This window comes from Poecilia reticulata, linkage group LG23 (genome assembly GCF_000633615.1).
Source record: "Poecilia reticulata strain Guanapo linkage group LG23, Guppy_female_1.0+MT, whole genome shotgun sequence".
Taxonomy (NCBI): domain Eukaryota; kingdom Metazoa; phylum Chordata; class Actinopteri; order Cyprinodontiformes; family Poeciliidae; genus Poecilia; species Poecilia reticulata.
Window position 1 is genome coordinate 12,009,228 of NC_024353.1, and position 25,481 is coordinate 12,034,708.

General features: G+C 37.6%; 1 protein-coding gene across 6 annotated transcripts in view; it reads right to left on the reverse strand.

Moving 5' to 3' along the window:
• LOC103459423 (secretory phospholipase A2 receptor-like) overlaps positions 1-25,481 on the reverse strand; it is a 247,926-nt gene that overhangs the window by 54,494 nt on the left and 167,951 nt on the right. Inside the window, exon 5 of one of the 6 annotated variants that reach the window (XR_001776216.1) lies at positions 20,292-20,475. The exons of the other annotated variants lie outside the window; for them this stretch is intronic. The gene's annotated coding sequence lies outside the window, so the exon portion shown is untranslated. Of the gene's footprint in view, positions 1-20,291; positions 20,476-25,481 lie in introns of those variants that run through there. 6 annotated transcript variants of the gene reach the window in all.

A 25,481-nucleotide genomic window follows, 5' to 3' on the forward strand; every position in this document is an offset into this window, starting at 1 on the left:
TTGCTCTGTAGAAGGCATATTTTTGACAGTTTTTGCTTTTAAAGAGAACAAACTTTCAGGTTTTAGCGAAAGTGAGATTAATGTACCTGCTGCACCAGAAGAGAAGGAAAAAATCTAGATGGTCTCTTGCTCATCAGACGTCTGAATGTTGCACAAGAGATAGAAGACAAAAAAATTTAATTGGCAATTCTTAAAACAGTTTCTCAATCTGAATATAAATGACCACTAGATGATTATTATTTTGGATTTAGGTGAGTCGAGATATTAATTTGAAAGCTGCAGAGATTTTTTAATGCAATCTAGTTCTGCACTCTGCTCTGAATTATTACAATTGAGAAGATAACTTACCTACTTTAATCATCTTGATAATTAAATTGGATGGCATTAAGTTTTAGCTTTATCATTTAGTCTAATGTATCTAAATCAATAATGTCAGCATATTTTAGTTAAGATAAAAAATGAAGAACAGATTGCTAAATCTCAAAACCTTGATAAATCATTGCAATCACCAATATTTGTAATCAAATTGGAAGCTTTGTAACTATTTAATCACAATTAGTATTCAAAAAGTGATATCTACGTTTTTTTAGTTAAAATATTTTTGTGGAAGAGTGGGTAAATGAAAAAACCTAAACTGTGTGTATGTGTATTTGCATGCTGAATATTAATGTCTATCTTTATTTGTGGATCATTCAGATGTACGGATCAACATGTGTGCAAAAGGTCTTACTGCAAGCAAACAGGCAACTTTACTTTTCTAAATTATGCAGGTTTGTTAGGAAAACATTTACATTTTTTCTGAGTTTTACAGAACAGGGTTCCTGCCACGAACTGATGTATGTAGAAGTGTTGAAACTCTGTCACTCTCGTATTGTCACGCCTTGCACTGCCGAAGTCTTTCTCGACAATGCAGCTGCTCTAGTCTCCCCTTTCTGACAATACTGTGCTCTGTTGCATTTTACTCTTCATGTCAAGGAAGGAATCCTAAATATTTTAAGTTCTCTCCATTTTTGTATTTCTCCAAACCTCAATCTAGTGGCTGATGCTGACAAAGGAAAAAAAAACATTTCTCAAATGGTTAAAGTTTGAATTGCAAAAACATGAAGGAAAAAAGGGTAGAGTGCCTTCTCCGGGTCAGGGGGGTCGTCCTGCCTCAAGTGGAGGAGTTTAAGTATCTGGGGATCTTGTTCACGAATGAGGGAAGAAGGGAGCGGGAGATCGACAGGCGGATTGGGGCAGCGTCTACTGTGAAGCGGGCGCTGTACCGGTCCGTCGTGGTGAAGAGAGAGGTGAGTCAAAAAGCGAAGCTCTCGATTTACCGGTCGATCTACGTTCCCACCCTCATCTATGGTCATGAGCTTTGGGTCATGACYGAAAGAACGAGATCACGGGTGCAAGCGGCCGAAATGGGTTTCCTCCGCAGGGCGGCTGGGCTCTCCCTTAGAGATAGGGTGAGAAGCTCGGTCATCCGGGAGGGACTCAGAGTAGAGCCGCTGCTCCTCCACGTCGAGAGGAGCCAGTTGAGGTGGTTCGGGCATCTGGTCAGGATGCCTCCTGGACGCCTCCCTGGTGAGGTGTTCCGGGCACGTCTCACCGGGAGGAGGCCTCGGGGAAGACCCAGGACACGCTGGAGGGACTATGTCTCTCGGCTGGCCTGCACGCCTTGGGATTCCCCCGGAGGAGCTGGAAGAAGTGGCTGGGGAGAGGGAAGTCTGGGCCTCCCTTCTGAAGCTGCTGCCCCCGCGACCCGACCCCGGATAAGAGGAAGAAAATGGATGGATGGATGGATGGATGAAGGAAAAAAGTAAAATTGATTCTCAGCATGGTAGGAAAGATAGAAAAAGTTAATGTAAAAAAACAAAAAGGTGGTACATTGTGATCACATGTTCTAATATGTAAAGAGCTGTCAATGTTCACACACACACACGCGCGCATAATAGTCATAATAGTGTTAGTGTTTTTGCAAGAATCCCAGAGCAGAAATGCAGAAAACTAAATGGTGTAGATAATTTGCCAGAGTAGGTAGTGGAGGACCGCCTCTGACAAAAGGTCTACAGTCAAAGTCCGACAACAATACAGGATGTGTTTCCTGACGTCAGTGAATCCAGGTGGGGATTTCTTCACTCATCCGTCAGCAGCTTAGAAAAAAAGAAAACTGTTGCCTGAATACATCTACGGCTTTAATACAGGCCTTACAGAATCCAACCTATACACTCTAAAGCATTCCCACCCACTCGCCCACCCACACTCCATCACACTCAAAACTACAGCAGCTGAAGCTGTTTTGTGTCTTCCAACGTAGCAGAAAATGTTTCTTTTCTCCTCTCAGGCAGCCTTAGTGGAGGGGTCCACTGAAGCCAACCCTCAGTAATTAACTGTCACAACGCTTCAAAACTAACAAATGGACTTTATGTCAAGGAAGGCCCATTAATTTACTGGCCTCCACTCGTCGATCCGGAGCCTATTATCTCCATTACGGCAAGCTTTTGTGTCTAGTCATCCTCACCCACTAACCTTCAATTTTCCCGTCTTACATTGCTGAAAATCCTGGGAATATTCAGAGAGGACAGTTGGACATGAGTTGACGATTATAACATATTTAGGGAACAAAAAAAAGAGAAAGAAAAAAGAAGGTAACTATATATTACTGGACACAAAGGATTTCACAACCTTTTCTGACGGCATACATAAATCAGAGGTATGACTCATTTTAATGTAATAAGCAGTGATGCTTGGTGCATAAATATGTACACGCCAATGCACTTGAGCACACACAACATCCAATCCTCACACATATATTCCCTCATTCACTCTGCATATTCCAGTTTTCCTTCCAGTCAGGCATATTTTAAAACTCATACCCCACTTCCTTATTGGCTTGACAACCTTGGGGGAAGAAATCTTCCATATGTGACACTAATAAGTGGAAGCAGTGGAGAGCCACTTCACCATGAGGCATAAATAACTAAATAACATGCAGACTATGGGATTTGTGTGATTTGTTGCAGAACTCATATTTATTGCTGTTCAGACGTGCGGCATTAGCACATGTCTACAGTGTTGAGCAACTCGTAGTAATCACAGCCCATTTTCATGTGCACAGCTTGCAAAGCTGCATTATAGGTGGTGCAAATAGTTTTATTTCAACAAACGCATGTTTTCCCAAACAATGTAAAGGTTTTTAGACTTTTTTTTTTTTTTTTATATCTGTACATTGATATTTATAGTAAAAAAAATGATGATGGCAGGGGGAAAAAATCCATCTTAAAATTTCTGTATGTGTTGACTTAAATATATTCTTTAAAAAAAAAAACAGCTATGTATATTTTAAGTTATTTGTTGGAAGAACAACCTAGGAGTATCTTGAACCTTAAGTTGGACGTAGCCACAATGCTAAAGTACGATGTGATACTGATGACATGCATGTCATCTTACAACAACTTAAGGCTGCTGTGTTTTGAAGCATAAGCACAAATGCAGTTTTATTAATAATATTACAGCAGATTGAGACCAAATGTTTGACTTTTCCATGAGTGAATCTGTATCACAGAGCAAAAGACCTGATTAGGCATCTCCGAAAGGAAGTGTAAGCTTATATACATTTAAGTTTGTGTTTTAATTTTTACAATATGACATTTGAAATATGTTAGAAATGAATTTACATGAGTCAAACAGAGAGAATCTGTTAGCTCAGATCAATATTGTAAGTAACCTTTTCGGAACCACAACTTACAAATCTAAACGTTTCTACTACAAACATTTTTTATTTTGCAAGAGGTATAATACTACATACCACAAACTACAACAGTAAAGCCCCATGCATTTAGCTTCAAGCGCATTTTGTAATGAGGAGAGAGAGGGAGAGGTATTCCAGAGGACAGAACAGATTAGCATCAGTGGCCAACCTGACACTGATAAAGTCAGAATCAGTTTAAAGAGGACCTGATGTGGTGGAGGGCTGCAGCAGAGGCGGAGCAGTTACAGAGGCCAAGCGCCATAAATACTGCATCCCATATGAGATTTACTCAATGAATCGATAGAGGGGAAAATGCTATTCAATCAACTGATGCAGGCTGCTGGGGAAATCAACTGACACGCACAAAAAAAAAGGAAAAAAATGACCGACCTTGGAGACATGATGTGCCAGAAGAGAAGCTGTTAACTGCAGTGCATATCTCATTGTACATCTGTTTTTTTTTTTTTTTTTTACTATTTTGATGTTAAATTGCATCGATGCATATAAAGCAATTTGAATTTGGTTGATTTGTAGGAGCTTTTGCAAGACAGTTGTGCAAAGTCATCAAGTTTTTGTCATGCTAAATCTCTGGAGAAGCGATTTTGAGACCTGAGTTGGCATATTTTCTCCTAACAATTATTAACCTTTCACAGTATACCAACATTTAAATTAAGTATTATACCTACACTTAAGGGAGAGTCTGTCTAAATTGAAATAAATTAGTTGTAGCAAATTGCTTTGCTTTCTCAGAGGCCTGTGATGTCGCATTATGAAAATTGTGGGGAAGAAAAAAAAAATACTGTGTGCTGAAAGCCAGCATTAATTTTGATAAAGGTCAGATTCGACCCAGAGGGTAGAATTCATCCCCGGACTCCGTTATATGTGCCTACTAGGTTTATAAATAACTTTTCTAATAAAAAATAATTTGCCTAAATTGTGTTGAAATTCCTGTTTTGAATTTCTCAAACACTGATGATTGTGAAATGTTCCCACAGATGCTACTAATGCAATTTTTTCCCCCTCATGCAATTATCAATTCGCTCAGTATTTTTGTAAAAAAGCAAACCTTTCTGTGTCTTTGCGTCTACATTCGTTTTGTATATGGCTGTAAAGAGGATGCCGAAATGGGTGAAGGATTGCTCCTCATCTGTTAACTCGATGGCCACGTAAAATCAAATTCTGCAGTAACTAAGCCAACAGTTCTCAAACATTTAGCTATAACCATCACCACTAAGCAACTCCGAAATTGGACAAGAAAACTTTGGAGTCCCTGATGGCAACGTGGTCCGTCAGGTCATTCTTCATCACAAGGAGGAGACCTCCATAAATCAAAACAAGCTACTCCTCTTGTTTTCTTAGGAGAAGTAAACAAAATGTATTTTTGCTTTTCTCAGTTAATACAAAACTGAAGTTGCTTTTCATCATGACAAAATTTCTTTCCATAAATAATTTCAACAATAACCCCCAAGGTTAAAACCCTGGTATGGCAACCGTTCATACTGAGACCAATAGGTTTTATAAATTCAGAAGAAGCTTATTAATGTTGAAATAAACTTGCTTGAAGATTATTGGAAAATCTGTGTTTCTTTGAGGGGTAGCCACTGAGCAGTTTGTTATTTTCTGTTTTTGTGTTATGAAAGGCTTCCAAGTCTCACTAAAAATACCAGCTGATCATTAAAACATGCTTCTGCATATTTTTCTTCCAACTTTCGGCAAATATAAATACACCGCCAACTGTATTCTTTGGGATTTGTAGAATGGCATCTGTAATGGAGCTTACCTAAGACTCAAATGCGACGCATAATTGCATGTCTGCACGTATGAGTAAATATGTTAATGGCTGTTCTTTCGAGCTAGAACAACAGTTACAGAAGTGGTTGTGGGTGGCTGGGTGAGGGCGCTGCAGACTTTACACTCACTAGGCTGAAGCATTTGCAGTACAACGCGAAGCACGGCCAACACCTACTGGGCTTCTTAGTACGACTAATTTCAAACACAACTCTCCGACAAGAGCACCGACTCTGAAAGCTTCACTAAAACCTCAACATATCTCGATTTCGATTTTCTGCATAAACACCCCTACAGTAGAAACAAAGCAGCTGACATTCTACATTATTTCTACTTCACTGAAGTGGATCAAATTGTCAAGGACAACGTGTAGCTATAAGTTCTGCTCAGAACTGTGAAAACGTACTTCATCTCTGAGAGTTCATATATATGTTCTGCTTGGTCACACGTAAATGTTTCAGATTAAACTAGCTTCACACAAAGAAAACCAGAGTGAAAACAAACTACAGTTTTGAAAAGATGTTTCCTTTGTCAAGGGACAAAATCTATCCAAACCAACCTGGCATGATGTAAAAAAAAAATGAAATAACATTGTCCACAGATTTTAATACTTGCTCTTGCCACCCTTCGCCACAACAGCAAAAATGACCATGCAACATTAACGTTAATTGACAATCTTTGCACAACCATTGTCTGTAGTCTCCCTGTAGCCACTACAAATTAGCTTTCCCTGGTATCTTTGTTCACAAAACTGCATGTGAATTCTCAGAATGGTCATCAAACATAAGTGCTTCGGCTTACTGTATTTTTTCCCCTTTCCCAGAACACAGCGATCACTAAGAAATGGAGGCAAAGGGAGTGAGAATGATAGAAAATTTAAAAAAAAGAGGGTGAAGCAGGTTAGACGGAGCCAGATGAAGGGGAGAGAAAAACCTTAGTGAGGGTAAGGAAGCATAAGAAATGAGATCATGCTAATTATCTATCACCTTTAGCCCCATGGCAGCTCTTAGCTTCTATTGCTTTCATACAGAACTTTTCAAAACTCCTGGCCTAATGTGTTAATGTGGCTCAATGTACACTGTCTTCAAGGTGTTGAAGCTGTGTGTGTGTGTGTGTGTGGGGGGGGGTGTGTGTGTGTGTGTGTGTGTGTGTGTGTGTGAGCAGGATATAAAGTGTGTGTGTGTGGGGGGGGGGGGTGCGTGTGTGTGTGTGCCACTGAGGATTGTAATCCAGCTATTCAGCCATCAGTAGATCATTAAAAACCAATAAAAACAATGTAATTGATCAGGGAAGAAAATCGTTTCATGTCAGGATTTAACCTTCACTGCCATAATAACCACCTTTAATACTCTTTATAAAGGGTCTTAAGGTAAAAATGCCAGGAGTTTTGTTTAGTGCTATATATTATTAGAATATTTTTAATCAACGATTACACTTTTTAAAAACTGAATAAGTAATTTGAGTAATTTATTTTATAGCTACTTCTTACTTTTACTTGGGTAAAAGTATGTTGAAGTACCACTACTCTTACCATGGTAAAGCTTTTATAACCCCACTATTTCTACTTTTGTATTATTGCTCAAAAAACATTTACAACTAGCAGTTATTTTCAATTCTGACCAAGCCTTTCCTTCCGTCTGCTTTTACTCTTAATGTACAGTTTTTTTTTCTCCCACCCTCAACACTACCCATCCTAAAACGGCTCCTTGTTCTCTTCAACCTCTCTCTCCCATGTTACACAATCAGATGTTCCCTCTGCCTGCCAGAGACCCAGAATATCAATAGACCAATAGACCATAGCGCTCTGTCTCCCCATTATCCAAATCTTGTCCGCAACACACATGCACAGAGTGTCTGCACTCTCGTAAAGCATGGACTCAAACCATAATATGATCTTATAAATTCATGCATTCGTATATAGCCTTCAGCCGAACATGCTGCAGAAGTCATAAAGCACCCCACAACTGCCTTTAGACATTCAAATAAAGACCAATGTAGAATACACATCCACCTCTTCTGTAGCAACGTTCACACCCATAGCAGCAAGCCTCTTATCAATTTGCACTTAAAAAAGCAGTTTCACCTTTCCTTTGGTGGCTCCATGTCCCCAGCTACTTTCACTGCTATTTTCATACCCCCACCTTTTTTTTTTTTTTAACCACAATTTCTTTCTCCGTACCACCTCCTGTCATGCTTCAACCGCTCTACCCGCTCTCTTACTTTTAAAGCTGCGTTTCTCTTTCATTGCTGCCAAAAGCAGGCAACGGTGCGTTTCTTGGCGTTATATCTTCACACAGGGCCACACCACCTGTGGATCAATACCATGTAGAGACCACAGAAGCTTTCTTTATCTTTTTTTTTTTTTTATATTATTCTTTGCTGATATGTGTAGCAAACCTATTTGCGCACCCAACCTTTTCTTACACTGAACAGATAAGCGTAATTTGATCAGTTAGAGGGGGAAAGGATGCAAGGGGAAAGGTTTTCATCAAAAACATTCCTGGCACCACACTGGCCAACAGTTTACAAACTGTAAAAAGATCATGCATTATATCTGGCATATAATATGTATATTGTTTTTTTTTATGTGAAGGAAAAGCTTTCCACATATTGTTTAACATATGCATAAATCAATACTTTATAGTGCATATTTTGTAGGTCTACCTATTACCTTTTTGTGAGAGAAGTGATAAGGTCAGTTTATTGATGCTTTCTCGGCTTTGTAGTTCAGGACAGTGTAGGCAAACACAAATATGAGGTCATGAGTAGCAATGGCCAGCAGAAAACAGAAGAGCAGTCAAATCTATTATATTTAGATAAAAGATTGAAAGAGTTTGAAAAACTTGTGTAAGCACACACAATATCATAAAAGTAGTGTGAAGAAAAGCGCCAGAGTAGAAACGGGACGGTTGGAGGAATCTGAGGTGCAGTAACATTGCAGTTGGGTTTTTTATTCATAACTTCCAATAAAGGGGGATTATGATGTACTTTCCAGGCACATAGTGCCATTTTATAGCCCAATCAAGGAGCTGTGCTACCTTCAGTTGTTATACAAATGCTTCATATTAAAATTTTTCACTTTGAAATGGGCTCCAAAGAGGGAGAGCTATGTGGAAAGCAGCACTTTGCATGAGAAGGCGTCTAGGCAGCCCTGAAAGTGTTTCTCAAACATGTATGAATGAATCAAAGTAAGACTCCATGAATGTTTTAATGACTTTATGCTGGTTAATGTGCATATGCTCATTTTGTAATGTGAAGATAATTGAATTTGTATCAACCTATTTTATTGCGAAAACGACTAATTCTCTCTTTCATCAGAAATTACAGATTTTTAAAGAGGGTTACAGCCTTAAAGTTAGCACGACAACAAAAATAATAAGGAAAACTGATCCTTTATGCCAACTGATAATTCTTGAGTATGGTTTATCTGGTACTAAAACTGAAGTTACTGTCCACTGTATGGTGCCAGTGGTGGGATAGGAATATTTTAGCAACATAAATCAAAAAGAAAAAGAAACAACCATGAATGAATGGTAAAGCTTTACAAAGCGCAACTGTGTTGTGGTTTTGGAGGGAGCTTTTTATTAGACCCATTCACCATTTTGTACATTTTGGTAACAAAAAGGAACATTCTGACAAATTATTTCCTGATTCAGTAAATTGTACCTATTAAAATACAAGCTATTCAGTGGTCCATTGTTAGCCAATAAATGATACCTAGCTGCAGGGACTAAATGTCTAGATTCTTTTTAATAGATCTGGAATCATAATCTGTATTCACTGAATCACAATAGATTGAAACAGGGTGTATATTTGTACATTTATTAAATTAATCAAATGGCAATAGAGTTAAAACGTATCCGCCCAATTACAGATTTCACTTTTGTTACTCCAAATGTTTCATAAAACATGTTTTAATTTTGAACGACGATTTAATTTATCAAACAGACTAAACCAACCAGGCATGATACGGGAGGTAATTGCTCTCTTAAGTTAATAACCGGTTGTAGCACCCTTGGTGCCAGCAACTGCCATCAAGCGGTTCTAATGACTGGCAGCCAGTCTTTTACATCTTGATGGTTCGTTCCAAACGGCTTTCTAACATTTTCACAGTAACAGATGTCACTTACTGTTTCTCACCTGTTCAGCGCAGGATGTTTTACTTTAGAGATATTTTACCACATCATAATACCAGAAGGGTTCTCCTTAGGTCCACATGTTGATTCTACTCATGCTACCTTTGTCTGTAAATCACTGCCTACAAGAAATTTCCGCAGATTTATAATTATCTACCTCCATTTTTCTTTAATCAATAATGCAATTCTATCAACTCATTTGCAATTATCCTTAACATGAGGACAGAATGCTTGTTTACGGTTATGCTTATAAAATATCAATAAGAGAGAAAGTAGAGGTAAGAATCTTTTCTTTGAATTTACCCAAATCTGTTTTACTGAATAACAATCCAGTCCTTTTAATTACTGTATTTTAATTCAGCAATTAAAATTCCACATGAAGAAAAAAGGGAAAAACTCTGTTTCTACAAATGTTTGAGAAATGTTAGTTACATTGCTAATCTCTGAGGCAGGTTGGAGATTGTAATTTTCTGTAATTGCAATTTACTAAATTGAAATAAGATGCTATTTTGCCCTAAATACATGCAATAATTCTTGCAAGACATTACAATTTGTATTGTGCATTCTTCCTGTGTACAAGCTGGTCAATCTAAACAGTATAATTTTAATTATATAGATTGCATCACATTGCACTGCAAAAAAATAAGGAATTTTATTGGTTTTAGATACAACTGCACAACATTTGAGAGGGTTTAATACTTAAAATTCTTGCAGTTTAAATATGAATTTCCAGTAAATTAAACTGTTTCTCAGTGGTTACCTTATAGCAAAAACACTTCACATTTACATCAATTTAAGATTTGTGTATTTGCATAAAAGTAATTCCGTCAGAATATTAAGCATTCCGCTCATATTATATCGTCATCTCTTTGCGTCCAAGCTGTGGGTGGATGAAAAGGCTTGCAAATGCTCCTCTGCTGCTCCTGGAATATTTTTTTCCCCACAGACTTTTCCCTGATGAAGCCTTCACATGACACTCAGACTTTAATTCATCACATTAATTATTTCTCTCCAAAATTACAAACAAGTGCATCAGTTCACCGTGGCTGCCATCCATGGCGCCGACAACAAGATCATTTACTTGAGAAATGGAGGCAGATCAGAGTTTTTACACTTGCGAGCTTTTGTCACTTATACGACACAGTGCGGTGTTGTGTCCTGCATGGCATGTTTAAGGTTCATTATGATGAGCTTAAATGTTGTTAAACATAGTATTTTACCTTCCCGTGAGGTGACAGCTCCACAGATGAATATTAATAAGAGTTTAGTTTCCAATCACCTTCTAAAAGTTACTATGGTGAAATGGATGAAGACATTGTCAGAAGCAATTTTCATATAGCTTTTAAGTATTAAACATTTTTGAATGAAATAAAACCCCAAACTATCTGTGCTTCAGGTTTATAAGGCCTGTGAAAAGTCAGACTATTCTGCAGCAGGCAACACTGAGTGCTAACAGCAAGTGCACCGTCAAAACTCCAGTCTAAGGTGATTCCTTACATATGTTTCCTCAAAAATCTAAATTTACTTTGCCGCCATTTTGCTCTGAAATAATTAAAGCGCAGCTCAGAACATGACGCCATTCCAAACTGGATCAAAGTTTGTGTCCTTATCTCAATTTCCTGTGGAAATCAGTCCTAAAAAGATGTTCACTGATTCGCGTGTGAAATTGGATGGCCCAAATTACAAAATCAAAGACGTATTCAAAGCAAACGGCTTAAACCTTTCTGCCTGGTTAAGCTTTTTAATGGATTAAAACATCCTACAGACACTCCCTGGAAAGGAGACAAGGGAGCCATTTCTCAACATGATTCACATTCTAATTAAGAAGACAAGGAATTAACTACTCCAACAGCTGGCTGATAAACATTAGCTGAATCTGTCTTGACCACCCACAGCTGCAAAACTGAAATGAATTCACGTCCAAATTAGATTAAAACCCACCACTCACCTCTCCGCTCCTAACTAGAAGTCTCGAAGGCAACTTTGTAGTGTGAACTTTGTAAAATAAGTGTATGAAAGATACAATATACAATCATTTACTATTCATAAAGCTACTTTCAAATCAGTCATAAGAAATATGTGTGACAAACTCTATACCAACGGTAATCTATGCAAATGATGTGCTCAGATTTAAAGTATTTGCCTCTGTTCGATTGGTGCTTTAATTATTGGTCTCAAGACTAATCATTATTTAATTACATGCATTACAACTGCTGCCGCTTTTCAGATAGTGCCGTGTACTTGTACCGTTCGCTTGTCTCTACGGCAGTTTAACACTTTGCGTGTGTGAAGCGTTTCCGACTTTGACAGTGGGTGACGTGCAAAAAATGAGAAACCCGAGACTTTAACAAGCTCCCCCGTCTTTCCCAACGGCGGAGCACGAGCATTTTGCTCGCCCCGTGTTACCATGGCAACAGCACCCCATTAGGTGGCACGAGGGTGAGCGAATGAATGGGCAGGCATGCGGACAGAAAAGGGGAGAAGTGGAGAACAAAGGGAAGGGGGGGCAGAGAGGGGATGGAGATGGAGAGATGGAAGATAAAACACAAAGGTGTGGAAAGGAAAGAAGGAGTTATTGTCACTGCAGAGATGAAAGGATGGAGAAAATAAAAATGGTTGATGGAATTGAGATAGAGGTGGGACAAAAAAATAAATAAACTTGTGAACATGGATGACAAACAAACAATAAAAGTGAGCTGAACCTTAAAAGAAATGCTTCTTGTTATACGCTGGACACATTTTTCCCCCCAATTTACATCAAGCACACACTGTATGCGTAAAACTAATCTCTTTACCTGTGCAAGACTTATTTTTCTAACTACTACAGGTTTCCTTAACATTTTTGTTTTATCTGTTCTTTAGAGAAGTCCGCACTCAAACTGTCAATTTGAAGAAAAATAAATTAACATTTATATGGAAAAAATTGTAAAGCACGTCAGTCTGGAATATGAATTGGAACCATTTACCTGCTGTAGTTAAAGAATAAAGCTCGTTTTACATTTATTTGAAAAAATATTGGCTCTGGCATTGTTAGTGACAGTACAATTTACTGAAGGAACCTGAGAAACTAAACTTTTTATAATTTAAAACAATAGTCTGTAATCTTTAAAATATTCTATAATCTTAACAGTGGTGGGGGGAGAGTTGTTAAATGCACGCTGAATATAAAGGACCGTTAAAATTGAATGATTTTCCATTATTACAAAAATTCATTAATACATTAAGCTTCATTGCAATGTTTCATAGAATGAAATTGGAATTCGTGTTTGACTCTGAATTTGATATGATTTATTTAAAGCCGCTTTTGAACCTGTGCTAATAAAATGAGAGTTTGCTTTCCTACGGTACACCACTTCAGGTTTTTAACGTCACAAGTTGACAAGTAAAAACACAATCACACATTCTGTCTTAATCGGGCATTTTGTCTTCTTTTTTTCCCCCCTGCATCTTATTGCGTAGGCGCCATCTTTTCTTTTACATCTCGTTGTTCAAACGGCACAATTATTACAGATGCGTTGAATAGGTAATTCACAAGTTAAATGGCAGCCAGAGAGTGATAGTAGTTGAGAAGGTGGCGATAAAGGTGTCAAAGGATAAAGTGTATACATGAGATAAGTAGGGGGAGAAAAAAAAAAGAGGGGACAAGAGATGGAAAGAGAGGAGATAGTGGGGGTAATTGAAGTGAGGGACAGGCGAGACTAGAATGCTGATGGAAAGCAAAGAGAAGGATAGAGCAGAAGAACGGATAAGATATGGTCTGGAGTCATTCAGGTTGGTTGTAGAGCAGAAATTGGCATTCGGATCGCTCTGCTGCACTCTGCACCAATTTGCATGCTTCTATGCCACCTATAGGCTGCGCAGAGGGGATGAGAAGATGAGCAGCGAAGGGAGGAAAGCAACAGAGGGGAGAGAGAGAGGAGCAGCCGAGTAAAAAGGAAACATGCGAAGAGAGGTGAAGCTGGGAGGCACACATGAAAGGAAGCAGAGGAGATTTGAACTAGAGGAGTGATGTGTGATTAAAAGAATGAGGAGCTGACTTTTGATAGACTCCTTTTCCCTTTGTGGTTGGTTTATTTCTAACCCACCTTGCTTTGCTGATCTGAGCAACTTTGGCTGCACAGACTTGGCTTTGCCTTATGCCGGCTTACTGCCACAAAAAAAATAAAAAAAAAGGCTGACCGAGAGACTTAACACATACAGTATCTCTTGTGACAAAACCCGAGGGGATTTTAACCTTAAAGTTCAGTTGTACGATCGTTCGGAAAAAGACCGATTTTGTGTTGCGTTTCGTTTTAGATGTTCATGTAAGAAACTGAATGCGTCTTTAAAATTTACACCGGACATTTAATGCACACAGCAAAACTTCACTGGGACTAACTGGAACTTTATGTTTAGGTCAAATGAGAGTAAGATTGAAGCTTTTAGAAAACAAAACACCCTGGGGTGAAATTGGTCTAAAATGGACGTACTTGATGTTGTGCAAAGCCCAACGTCAAGTACAATCCAAGATCCATCAAGATCAAACGCTGAGAACTTTGCTAAGGTGCCTGGCATGTTGAACCTCTTGAAATACCAGGACTGTTAAGAAAAAAGTCAAAATAAGTCATCATTGGGTCTTTCAGAAGCATAATGATCCAAAATGCGTGTTGTTGTTTTTTTTACATTGTACTTGAATTAAAGATTGTATGTTTTCTAAATATTCCACTATGAGATAGTGGTACTGCAATAAACCATAAATTTATTGTAAAGGTTTGGGTGTTGTTTTTGTCACACAAGACACCACCAATTAATTTGATTGTGCAAAAGACTAAGTATAATGAATGAACTGTATGTGCTTAGTGTAAAACTCGGCCTTGCCTCCAAGTCACTAATTATCATCAGGGTTACTACCACACACTGGGCATTAGAGGAACATCCCCCAGCAAAACAAAGTCAGTGGTTTAACTCATCCCATGAGGATGCGGAGAGCCGCACGTTTCATTTCAGACCGTCTTTGTGTCATTGTTAACGTACGTGCGCAACGACGGAATTTTGCACTTTGTCCCTTGAAGTGTGACATGTAGCGAAGCAATGATGGCAGAGGCTTGATAATTAGATGAAACACTGTCTCATTCTGTTTATCAGCTCTCTTTGCGATTGCTCCTTTTCACCGTCTCAATTCCATAACATGACTATCTCTGTATGGTTGCTGTCTGTGTCTCCGCTGCTGTTACCCTCTGGCTCCTTCCTATTTTGACAAACTAGGGCATGAAAATAAGCCTCCATGTTGCCAGGAGAATGCTAAATACAAGGCTCCTTTTCTTTGGCTGCGATTCTTTAATCAACTTCCTCTTATCTCAGCCCTGCATCCCTTGTTTCTCTCTTTTCAGAATGTAATGGAGGAGAAATCTCCACTCTGCCAACATCCTTTTCTCTCAGCAGCCCTCCTCCGCTGTCCCTCGCTCGCTTGGTTCATTTGTCCGCCGTTGCGTTTCTCACACTCTCTCAATCTTCAAAATTTGTCTTGCCACCTTGCTTATCCTCCGCCGAGCTGTCGTTTTCATCCTCATTTCCTCGTTCTTTCTTTTTATCTCCCTTTCGCCTGTTTCCTGCCTCTTTCTTCTGCGCCGAGTCTCGTGTCATTTTTCTCCTCAGTTTTTGCTCTCGTCTCTCTTCACATGTCTTTCGGCTTGCCCTCATTAAAGGTTTGAAGTTGCGCGAGTATATGGTGGGCTTCACACCAGCAGCTCAGCGTGTGAGAGACATGTATGGAAAAATTATTCACATATTTAAGGATTAAACTTGGCCGTGGCAAGCCATGCTGCAGCTCTTGAGTTTTCATCTGTGCCTTTAAGTTTTTAGCAGAAGACTTAGCCAAGGCCAACACGTTTGGTGATGATCAGATTTTTTGACTCACAGATGTGAAGGTGATATTTTTCCAAGTTTTTGAAGCACAAGCCAATTTCGAGCCTCCGGTTTCCAATGAAGTTAACTAGTGGGTATGACATGGAGGTTCATACCACCTGGTTAAACGCAGCATCTTTTACAGACTACAGTTACTATTTTAAACCCTTTCGTTTATGTGTCCAAAAGTATGGAGGACAATTCCTGCCATAATTGGGGGAGGGGGGAAATACAAAAATAAATAAATGCTCAATAAATCAGCATACAGTTAGATACATCAAAATAATAAATAAAAGTTGGCAGTAATTAAATTATACAGTAAACACAGCATACACATCTTTATTAGTGTCTTTATTTGACCCCCTTTGTAATAATTACCTTATTTAACAGTTAATTTTAAGCTTTACTGGTAATTTTAAAATGTGTCCATGTTATTTTTGTCCGTTTGAATTTTTCTTTGTATTTTGTTTTTACCACATTTTTTTCCAACACCATGTATTTCTGCCTGTCCGTTCTACATCTGTGTCTCCTTATGTAAATTATGGGGTTGTGCCTGAGGCACCAACTTCTGACTATTGGTTGGTTAACATTAAGGGTCCTACATGGCTGGACTCAAGTCAAATTGTCAACGTGCGGTTACACGGTTTCAGGACTGCGAATTCAAATAATGAGGTCATTAGCAGGACTCTGGAGAACTTGACTGTAAACTCAATAAGTGATTCAGCCTTTTTATTCATGTGTGGTGGACCAGAGACACATCGGACTGTGAGGCCTGAATTAGGAAAATATTGGTCTAAAAACCATTAGAGTTCATGCAGAAAACATTAAGCGCTTTTGTTCTCAACAGAAATAATCTTTATGATGCTAGCTTAACTTCTGAGTCCGTGTCTGGTTCTGTCATGGTTTTTAATCTTTGCTATGTATGTAAATTACGTGAAAGAATGTATTCCAAACATATCACTACAGTTTCAATTTTCATCATGGATACGTTTCCTTTTCACAAAGTCTGTCGATCATTTTGCACAGCCGAGGTTACCTTAAAGCTCAGCTAATAATGCTAAAAAACAATTTCTCCGTGTGTTTTATGTTATCCTTAGAGAAGATAATTGGTGCTTTCAGCTGCAGAGAAGTGCTTGAAAGTTGTCCGTCACTGAAACAAAATGTCTCAAATATCCTACTAAAAATGTCAGGTCGGAGAAAAGTTTGATGTACATTTTCCACTTAAAACTTTTATTTTTTGAGAGCCAAACTTAAAATGGAAGATATTTCAAGTAGTTTTACTTGGACACAGCATAATGCAGGCATACATATTCTCAAAAGTACTCTGGCCATATGCCCGTCATGTTTACTTCCAACCATAACACTCAGCTGCTACTCAAAATAAGACAAAATGTGTATTTTTAAGTTCATTTCATAAATACGTGATACATTTTTGAGACCAAAATGATACTAATTAGGTCAGTTTGAGAGAAAGCTAATTTGAACTAGAAATCCTGACTTGAATATTTCTATTAAAATGAATATTATGTCTAGGCAGACAGAGAGCCTTGTTTTTAGGGCTGCTCTTACTGGCAACTAGAATTACTTCGCAACACTTTTTACTGCCAAGGTATATTTGCTGAATTAAGAGAGTCTCCCACAGTAAGACTATTGCATTGTGGACTTGCAAATAAGTGAAAGGAAACTGATTAAAAGAAGATTAATGCTTATCATGTCTTAATCAGCTGTATCTCTACTCCTCTCTGCCCTCTGAAAATGTCCCCCTTTTATTCCATTTAGTGCCTGGCTGTAGCTTGGTTTCAAATCTTTTATCTTTGCGTTAAGAAAAAAAAAAAGAGAAAAGAAAAGAAAAGGCCTGTAGCAATCACTCCCCTGAAAGGGTTCAAGCTGGTGTCAAGCACCAGCCCTCCCACTTTCCCCAATTTCTCTCTTCCAGTGTGGTCAAACAAGCTTTGTCAGACATTGAAAGCAGGCTCTGTCTTCACTCTGTTCATGGTTACTTTATTAATGTGGAAAATAAATATATTTTAGACATATTGTGGATTTCTTATTGATGGGATACAGTAGTATGTATGAATGAATTTTGCTCGAAAGCTTTTCTATTTCCAAAATGCTTTAAAAAGAAAAGTACTGGAGAAAGTAAGTGAATGAAACAGGGTTCAAGTACCTCAGATGTAAAAAAAAGAGAGATTTAGGCTCAAACTTAAATATTGGATATTATTTCACAAGCTGATTAAAAGATATCTATGATGCACAAGCAACAACTTTATTTTTTCTCACTAGACACACTATGTTTTCTGGGAGGAATTCAGATATTATGAAAAAAAAAAAAAATGGAGCTGACCGTAGCTGCAATGAAAGCTGATAGTGAAATATGGTCAAATTTATAATGTTTGCCAGCATTTGTTTCCTAATCATTCTTTGAGTCACATTACAAAAAAAAGTATTTATTTTCTAGAAATGACATTTCCTCCATAAAACGTTTGCTCAGAAGATGTTTAACCTTTCCATATGGGAAGCTGGAAATTTAAGTTCAGCTTTTTGGGCTAATAAAGCAAATGAAGGGAACTTTGTAAAACATGACATCCAGTCATGTCTTTAAAGTATGATTGTTCCTATTCTGAATAGTGCACGTGTATTAGGATTAATGGTGTTGAACTCAGTGCACAAAGTCATCAGGAAACGGTACCTTCACCGTCATGTTACATAATTTTTTATTCTCATTTGCCATGTTTAACGATCAACTGACCATTTTGGAAATGTCAAAAACAAAGTTTCTGCAAAAGGTCACATAATCATTAGCTGAAGTACGGATCTTCAATTCAGACAACATAGCTTTATTCCTGCAACTCTGAGCTTCATATACATGGTGTGTGACTTACAGTACATATCCATCTGTACTTTAGAAACATCTGCACTATCCTGTGTCCTGTATTGTCAAATATGTGACAAGGCATTGGAGGGACCTTATTATTTTATAGCATCATTGCTTCCTGTGTCATTGAAATGACATGAAGAGAAGCAACAGTGTGTCAGAGCTATTAACGCTATTCACAAATGGTGACACCAAGTGAGATATCGGCGACATGAATCTTTGGCACAACAATAATAAAATGGAAACGTTTTCTCCACTGACTAGGCTACCAGAATTTGTCATTGTAAACCTACAAAATAAAGTTAAAGAAATACTTGGCTCCTTTCAGGTTTCCTTTACATTATTTACAAAGATGAATATGTGCTTAAGAGCTTGGAAGAATGAAAAACATGTGGCCTTCTTAACACTTGTAATCCTGAGGGATTTTCTGAATTCTTTTATTATTGGGCAAAAATCAGCTCAGGTTTGGATCAATAAGATGCTCAAATGCAAAAAGGCATCGGACCAAAGGTAAACAGGCTGAATCCCCCCCCGCCCCCCAAGCATGAAAGGAATCGTTATCTATTTTTAATAATATGGTAACAGAAGGTCATCTTTTCCTTTTTTGTGCGCATGTCGGCTGATTATTTCTGGGGGAAACAAAAGACCTGCGGACAAAGAAAGTAATCCCCGTGGAGCCAAAAAAATCCTAAAAAAAATGTGTTTCATTACTACCATCCCAGAACAGCTTGTTTTGAATTGTGTCCTGCTTAATTAGTGATGATATCAGGACATTAAAAAAAGTCAAGATGATGTGACCTACAACCACAAATCTGGAGGCGACACAAAAGTGACGAAAAGGTTTTATGGTTCAGTTTGAAACTAGATCATCGTGTCTAATTTAACCTGCATATGAAAGACAGCGAAAGATTCTACTGCAAAAAGTTTAATACAATATCTTTTTTAATATTTAAACAAGTTAATTATTAAATGTTTAAAAAGCAGGTTATTTTTCATAAATTTAGCTGGTTTATGTATACCATCTGTTCCATTGGAGCACACTGCACCTCCCCCGGTTCATTCCTTTAACTCGAGTTTCAAATGTGGCGTTAAATTGCCCTTTTTAGTTCTAGAGTGGTATGAGTGTCTCATGAGAATTTATGTTAATATTTGATATGTTAATGTTTGTTTTGCTTTCAGCAAATAAATAATGCAAAGACTTGAACTGAACATTTGTGGAGTGTTTTTTTTCCCCTCGTTGCTGCATTTAGAATTGTTCTCTGAAGACTTTTCACCCTATATAAGGTGTTGTTTTCAGGGGGAAAAAATGTATATTTTAATAATATGCCTATCATGTCAGTAAGCTTCCTAGTATAGAGTAGTATGTGTTAAAAACACCTATTTTACCCCAATTTTATTAACCCGTAGCCTGATCTTCATTTACTTATGGCAACAATAAATTATATTATAGCTTTTATAAAAAATGCCACTACAGGCAGCCTCTAGAGTTATCAGAAAATACAACAGTTAAAGAAAATTATAGCCTTTCAGTTCTGGGCAGTCTTTGATAAGAGTAGAGGTGATGTCACACTGTGTGTATGCAAAAGCAGCTGCAGTAAAACAATGTTTTACAATTTGTTTTAAAAGAAAAACTGACATTATGTCAACCATGATCACAATTAGTGAAGTAAATATAAATGGAAAAGTCTTAGAGTACCTTTAACTCAGCATTAATAACACCAGCACCTAATAAAAACAGCTCAAAAGGATGAGATGCTTCAAAACGTTTAGCCTTGTTATCAACCAAAATCGGGTTTTTTTCCCTTTTAGTAGCAGCCTGAGTCAACAACTGATATGTCTCTGTAGAAGTTGTTTCCCTTAAAAGAGCTTCTTTTACCTTTACGTTTATTTTGATGTCAGTTTTTTACACCTCACCAACACAGAAAATAACCGTCTTCTGAGTGCCAACACCGTGTTTGGGTGTGGTGTATTCACCATTCCTAGAAAGATATTTGAATTTCTGATCAATCTTGCCTTGTATGCCAATATTTCTTGCAGAAGCCAGAGTTTGGACAGTTCTGTTGAGAGAAAAAAAATAAAATAAAAAATCGACTGAGATATGAGCACATTTGTTTCTGTCACTCTACTCCAGCTAAAGGTACTGTAATAAGCTACCTTGTCATACTTTTCACTTGTAGCAATATTATATTTAACATTCTTATCCAAAATGGTGGTAGAGTTTGGAGAGTTGAGATGATAACCTCAGAGTTTCCTTTCAGAGAATCTATGATATGTAGTTGGGAAGTTACTGGAGTTAGCACAGCATGAACCTGTAAGACTGCAACTATAGATGATTAACTGAGGAAATTTATCAAAGAAACTTCTTTCCTCTTGCAGCTCCTGCCAGAATGATTTGGCATTTTCTTTGGACAATTTTTTTCTTGAGTTTTATATAAACTACAGTCACTATTTCTTGAAACATTTTGAGAAAATCTAGGGGATGTAAAGGTTTTGTAAGCTTTTGACCAGTTAATTCACAACATTAGAGATGCATTTTAAAATATTAAGCATGTTTCTTCCTTCCAAATTATTTTCACATGCAGGAAGGGGTTTCATTCATCACAGGTTCAGTGTCAGATGTTGGATGTTTTGATGAGGAAGGTGCAGATCAGGCACAGAACAGTAAAAAAAAACAAGTTGGTGAAACAATTTTACAGACATGTACGGTGGCCTGGAAGGGTAAAAAAACCAAACAAACGCCACATCCCTCCAGACAAAATGGCACGGTAGTCAAAAGCCAAAACAGATAAAATGAAACTGAGGTTAAGATGTTAAGGTATAACTTGGGTTTTAGCATTTTTTGTTACTGTTGTGGCTTTTTGCTGGGATGTTGTGGCTCGTGATTTTGTTGGCCCTTCTGGGAAAATGGGGGAAAATAATATTTCAGGAAGTTTAACACTGGGCGCAAATATGTTACAGACATCGACACCACATATTACAAATACATCAGCTACAACGTGGCTTGATGACAACAAAATCAATGTGTTCTAATGGTCATCATAAAACCTAATCTTAGGCAACAGAAAATTTGGTGTGAGCACAGCCAAATATGACCTATATGAAGAAAATATATAGTTCTGACTTTGAACGTACAAAAAGAAAAAAAAAAAACTCTCATTCTTGCATTTAAGTACAAACAATTTTGATAATTCTAACATATCTAAATCTCTTTTTTTCGACTCATTTTAATACAAATAATAATAAAAAACATCTATGTGAACAGTATTTGTAAGTTACGGCTTTGAAACTAACATTCATGAGCTGCAGCTCAAAAGTAAGAATCCAAGAAATTATTTGTGTTACAGTTTGCTTCCGTTCTACATCCAACAGAGAATGAAACAATAAATAACGTAACTTCCTGGATTTACATTTACATCACAAGCTGCAGAGAGACAACGTGGCCAACAAAAGGCACCGGTTCATTAAGACATAATTTAACATAATGGCTATCCCTAAGCAAGTGTTCATTATTTGCTTTATCTTTTAATGAAACAGAAGAACAAATAGGCTTCAGTCCACCTAATTTACAGTGATGAAGAAGCATTTGCTCTGTGAGTCACAGCCTGTGATGGACCGGCATGGCTAAAGTTTGATAGATCTTTGTCTAATGAGGGTGGAACAGCTTTGACCTGCGCGCATGTTGTTTAGTCTCAACTCCAGCGCTGTAAATAAACACTTATTAGCACACTTACTTTTAATCAACTGGCTTAAAACATTAATTAGCATAGGATTTTTATTAACATGGAAGTGGGCCACCAGCATCTCTCATTAAGTGAATGAAATGCTGACTTGTTTGCCGTTCGTGGTGTGATTTGATGTGACATGACAGACTGCGAAGAAAAGCAAGGAGGATGGAGGGTTTAATATGCAAATGATCTACGCTTAATAAACAACAAATATGATCTCCTGAAGTTAAATGTCTACAGCTGTGTTTGATGTCAAGAGTTTCTTTAAACTTTAAGATATTACTTTGAAGTTATCCATGAATTCACCTTAGGCATTCGTAGAACCTTTTTTTTCAAAAGTGCTAATATAAAGATGATTAAAAAATATAAGGAGTGTGTGTGAGACAGATGAAGCAACCAGAATATGGAACTTCAATGTGACTCCCCCAACCAAATAGATGAATTTTGCTTTGCATCAATGGGAACTCAGTTTTCCCCCAAGCACAAACAAAAAAACCGGACTGCAGTGATTTAAGAAGCCCACTTCATCTTTCACACAATTACAGAAGACTCTGCTTCATCAGCTGAATACAGGTGACCTGAAAGAATGTTATCTGGACAGCCTGGATTCATACAATCATACAGCTGTGTAATGTTAAAAGTAGACACAGCCGATAAAGAGTAAAGCCAAAGAATGGTTGACAGAGAATGGTTCAGAGTGTTCAAAAAAGGAGCAAAAATTGAAATCAGTTTCAAAAGTCTAACCAAATAAATAATTCTGTTTTCCCATCTGTCATTTTTGTTTGTGGAATTATCGTTTCTCGGTGAGAAAGTGAGAAAGTTTTAGGGATGTTTACAGAGAAGTGAAGCAGATGATAAATAGTTCTGAGGATTGCTTGGGAAACACAATCAGAATTCAAGGTTTCCCCCCAGAAAACCTGCTAAGCCTGGTGGTTGGGTGCGTTGGCAGTCAGTCATCCAGTTAAAAAATGTTTAAAGTTGGCAGGAAATTTGAAAATGTCACTTGATAATCATGTGTTGGAAAGATTGGAAGGTTAACACCTGAACACCAAATATAAAGTCTTAAAAAAAAATGCAAAAAATTTTAAAACGACTTAAATAAATAAGCAATGCTAAGCCAGGTGGGGGCACAAATAAAGCCTGGAGGCCTGCCAGGCTTATAGTACCCTGGGGGGAAACTCTGGAATTTACTTTTACCCAACACTGCATTTGTCTTTTATCAGGCCTTAAAGACCCTCTGTCCTTTCAGTCAACATGAGACGGGATGTTTTAAACAAACGTCTCCTCAGTTGCCTCAAAACTGTGGAAAAGTCTTTATAAGATCTTCTTATAGTCGAGTCGTCTGGGCCGTAAAGAACCAAACTAACCTGTTGGTTATTGTAAAGAATAGAGCTTTTTACTCATGGATTATTTTACTGTTATGTCTTTTTTCTTTTCTTTTTTTCCTTTTTTACTACCCTTGTATTACTATTATCCTTGCGGTGTAGCATTTTGTTGCCAAATGTTTGTTATAAAGTGTTATTTACAGTTTACAAAGGGCACAAGGAATTTAATGAAATACAGTACTAAACATTATGAATGTTTAATAGCCATGATTGAGGATCATAAAATTTTTTTGCTTGTTCTTGTTTTATAAAGTTTTAATTATTAAACTGTTTAGATCTCTTCCATTATCTTGTTTATAAATAATGTTTTTTTTAAAGAGATGCTTGAAATATTTTGTAAAAAGAAGGGCAGAAAGGGTTTTTTAACTGGATTTTTAAATTCATTCTACTAAACCATCTGAGTGAGAAGTGGCTATGTCAATGTCAAAATCTGACCTTAGTCATAATTATTGCAATTAGTTATAGTTCAGCCTGTCACAAAGTGGATCAAGATCTTTTATGCAATTCAGAAAAGAGCCCTACGCAAGAAACAAGTAGAGAGGTTTTATTTTAAAGGGCGCACGATATTAGCATGCCACATGCTTTGTCAGTTCGCACAGGACAAAATGAATCTCTTTTTCAATCTACAGGCAGGAAACTGTGCCGTACCTAAGATCGTCCTACCTTTTTTCGTCTGGTGTCAAATAGTCATCTTTTGCTTTTGTTCATGGATTTCTATTTTCATTTGATGCAAATCAGCCCCATCCAGGCTGCTCTCTAAGGTGCAACAGCTGGGAGTCTATGCATATTTATTCATTGGTTATACCTTTCCCTCTTTGTAAGGCAGCAGGTGGAAAACCCGTTTTCTAGCAAAGACTTTCCCCAGGCTTTCCATAAGGCTCTGTCAGTTCTTTGTTGCTCACTCCTTTTGGATTAAATAGGGGATTGCAACATTTGTACGAGCCTGTAAAGCAATTACTTATATGAGTAAAAAATATGATCTGTAAAATACTTCACTTTGAGATTAAGTATGATGTAAAATTAAGAAACAACAACTATGTCACCATGTCGACTGAAAAACCCCCAGAAAAGAAGATTTGAGAGTCTTTCAGCTCTTCTTGAACTTCTATTTTAGGTTTGTATTTACTTTGAATTTCAGTTGACAGGCCTCTTGACATAAAGGACATTGCTGTTTTTATGTTATAATGTTTTGCCTTTTGACAGACATTTCTTTCACTTTCTTTACCAGACTTTTCTTCCAGCTTTACCCATTGAAAAAAAAACTCCAAATGTGGCCTGCTAGATTCAAGTCAGACATGAGGTCAGGAGAGGTTTTTACTGTCTTCTCCTTGCGCAGCCTTCTGAGAGTGTGGCTTTGTAACAATAATCTTGCTAGAATAAGGCCCTTCTGCCAACCCTTTAGGAAATGAACACCATGTCTTGGTTGTGGCATCTACAAATGTCATTGCTTCAACTCTGGTTAGTCCCCTAAAGAAACCTGAAGGTGTATAGTCTATATAAATAATATTTTTTTGTTGAACTTTAACATCTGATTAATGGTTTGCAAGTTGAAATGTCGAACTGGCTTGTTTGCGAGCTTCTTGCTTCAACATTTTTACATGAGATCAAACTTTTTTTTTTTTGCAGACAGTTACTTCTGAGTATATGCAAAGTAGAAACAGCCACATATCTGCTGTTTCATAATCATACCTCACAGGCTTTTTGCTGTTTAGTTGGTTGGCTCCTAAAGTGAACGTTGCTCTGCCATGTATGGAAATGTGTTTATTTTTCATTTATGAATTCATGTTGAGCATCTGTGTTGTGTTGGGAACATTGATTGACAGGTCTGCCTTGGTAGGGTTAGTCTGCCACCGAGCAGAGGCCAGCTGAGAAAAGGTTGACTCAGCAGGAAAAAATACAAACATTTTAAAAAACAACCAACATATCTATATATCTATATATATATCTATATAT